Source organism: Ictidomys tridecemlineatus, chromosome 1 (assembly GCF_052094955.1).
Source record: "Ictidomys tridecemlineatus isolate mIctTri1 chromosome 1, mIctTri1.hap1, whole genome shotgun sequence".
Classification (NCBI taxonomy): domain Eukaryota; kingdom Metazoa; phylum Chordata; class Mammalia; order Rodentia; family Sciuridae; genus Ictidomys; species Ictidomys tridecemlineatus.
This window is the reverse complement of record NC_135477.1, coordinates 186,742,288-186,745,490: the sequence shown is the minus strand read 5'-3', so window position 1 is coordinate 186,745,490 and position 3,203 is coordinate 186,742,288.

Genomic DNA, 3,203 nt, shown 5'->3' with positions numbered 1-3,203 from the left:
GGTATGCGTCACCAAACTGGCTTCCTATGAAGTATTTAAATAAAGTCCCCTCCCCTGAGAGATTCAGAAGCTGGTGTTCAGAATAAATTATTGCCTCACTCCAGCAAGAGGTGGATGGGTCTCAGAACCCATGGTCGGGTGTCTTGGTACCAACCCTTATAATGATTGACAGACAGCTGTGTCTACCAGCTTGTTAACCTGCACAAGGACCTGAGGACAAAGTTCCCTGAGGAGCAACATGCAGATAAAAGCCATATTATTTCCTCTTGGATGCCAGCTAAGCTCTTCTACCCAGGAGCTGACCACCATCGGGAGGCTAACAGGATGCCCTGTGGGGATCTTGGTGCAGGGACATACCTGAAACTTTGCTTCTACAAACATCCCATCCTTGAGATTAATTCAAAATTATAGAGATTCAAAGGCTAAGAAAATACCCAGAGTTTGTTTTAACTAGCTGTTGGTATCAAGACAATAAATAGGTAAACATCTGCAGCATCAGCTATGATTATCAGAAATTGTTTTCTTTTGTTTCTTTGATCAGCCCTTTCAGGTGTTTGACTTTATTAAATTTTATTTATCATGTAACCAAAATAGGATGTTCATTTTGTTCTGTATCCCAAACACCTAGAATTTTTCCTGACATAAAATATGTTTTCAGTAAATATTGGGATAATGAATGAGTGAAATCCATTTCATTTAGAAGGCATGATACTCTGACATACAAATCTCAAGTTAATATATTTTTAAAAATTTTTCCAGGCCATTCACATAGAACTGTATGCTGAGCTAAAAGCTAAGAACTGTAGTTATCTTCTGTCCAACTTCACTAGTTCTTAAGTGACTTCAGGTGAAGGGACACCGCTGGCTTCGGCCAGGTTCCTCCCAGGGGGTGCTTCTCCTTGGAGCAGACAGGTGGTGGGGGCTGTAGAGGACACGGGCTCCATGTGGCTCAGGCTGTGCCTTTGGGGAGGTGCAAGCAGGAGGCTTCTCTGAACACAGGTAAGACGGGCCAAGGCCGAGGCTTCTGAACAGCTGACGGGGTTCTGCAGACAGCGACTTTCCCTTCTCCCAGGCAAGCTACGGAATCTCCTCAAAGGGAGAAAAGGTAGATCACTCTGACCCAAGGCAGGGTTGATTGCAAGTAATGGTTCTCATTTGAAAATAATGCACACTGAGTATTTCTAAGAAATCAGCTATGACATGTGCCATGAAGCTACCGAGTGCTCTCAGCCTGAAGATGGAGAGTGTCAGACTGTGTCCATGAGGCTGTGGATATGAAGTATGTACACACTCCACCCCTTTCTCTTAAAGCACAATGAAACTGTCAAACCATGGGGATGTGGAGACCTCCTTCGTGTCACAATGGCCACTTGGAGCACCGTGATGTGCTGAAGCCTAAGTGATTCACATAGGCTTCAGCCTATGTGAATCACTTAGGCAGCCAACAATGTTCAGTCTCCTGGCTTTCTTATTGGAAATAATGCCAAGAGAAATAATAGAACAAGCTGCCACTCACCTGATTATCTCTGTATTAAAATTTCCTAGTGAAATTTATGCTCACTGTCTTTCAGGTTTTTATACTGACTCAGTGCCCACTCCTACCAGCAATCTTTGCATGTCCCCCCTTGGTCCCTAATGTTGACACAGTCCTGCTCTCCCTGGGGCTCAAGCTGACCAGACTGCAGGACCCACTTCTACTGCAGCCTCTTCACCCTGCACCTGGGCCTTTGCAGCAGAGGAACAAGCACCTCTGCTTCCCAGCATCTTGCTGAGCAAACTCCTCGTGCTCTTGCTCTGGGGAGGAACAGCCTCAGGTGCCAGCTTGTGCCTGTGGCCACCCTCCACTGATGGCCTCACAGGGCACATGGCGGAGAGGAGAGGAGGTGGCACCAGGCCAGTAGTGGCAGACAGTGCTGGGGGAGAGCCCAGGGCTGTGTCCATGACTCCCCCAGAAGGGCTGAGGAGACCACCCAGCAGTAAAGGAGGCCCACGCCCCTCACTCCCCCAAGATGTGACGCTTAGAGACTAACTCTGGAGACTGAGGTCAGCCCAGCAGTGAATCATCAGACTGAATGAGTCCTCTGTAACTGCTATCCATGCCCAGGGTGGGGAGCTGGCCTGCACCTCTGAGCACCCACACATTCAGGAAGTCTGTTGGAGAGAGCGGTGTGGTGCGCTGCTAGGACCAGACAGGTACCATGTGAGGACACTGGATTCAGCTCACACAGGTGGCCATTTCCCTTGAAGGGTTTTCCAAATGCTGTTTAAGTAGGAAAACAGGTCTCTTTCCCATTTGGGGTCATTCCTGCTGACATGTGGTTCCTTTGCCATGGGACTGGGTAGCTTGCAGCATGCCCGCATGGTGGAGAGGCTGGTGAAGGGCTGGGGAGAGCTCCAGAGGGTGGGTGCTCTTTGCTTTGTGGGGCGGTTAAGGTTCCCTGTGTGCTGAAGCCCGGGCAAGGGTTAGAGACAGAGTTGTGCAGAATCCTTCTCAGGGAGCTTAGCCTGCGGGCGTTTGACGAGGGCGTCTTGCCTGGGAGCCAGGGAGACTTGTGAATTTCTGGGGAGAAATCAGCTTTATTCTGTTGTTTTCTTACCTCATTGAATACTTTTGATTAGAAATTCACATTTTCCTTGAGTGTGATTTCAGCCTTGTCGCTTGCTTTAACTTTTCTTAGCTGGTGGTAAACTTAACTCATGCAGAGACGGCTCTGTGTCTTCCGGAACAGTCTGTGTGAAGCAGAGACCTGGGAGGATGATGCCCATGGCCCTGTGCCTCAGTTTCCCCAGCTGTAGGATGGCGATAATGTAGCAAGGGCCCTGTGGCTGTCTGAACAGCGGCTGTAGAACACAAGCATAGGGACTGTGAGTGCGGGCAGGTGCACTGGAAGTGACCTGATTTAACAAACTGAGGCAATCATCTACTAGCTCATTAGTTTCCTATGGCTGTTGTATCTGGGTGGCCTCAAACTCTGTTTACTGTGGCTCAGTTTGGAGGTCAGAGCTGGACGCCCTAGTATCTGGAGGGCTGTGTTTCCTCATGCAGGATTTGGGAACAGGTGGCCTCTGGGTTTCCTGTTTCTCAGAGGCCGCCTCAGTCTGGGAGGGTGGTCCTGCAGGGCTTCAAAGCTAGGGGCAGATCACCCGAGTCTGCTTCCCATGCCTGGTGCCTTTGACTCTCTGCCCACTCCTTCTTTATAAAG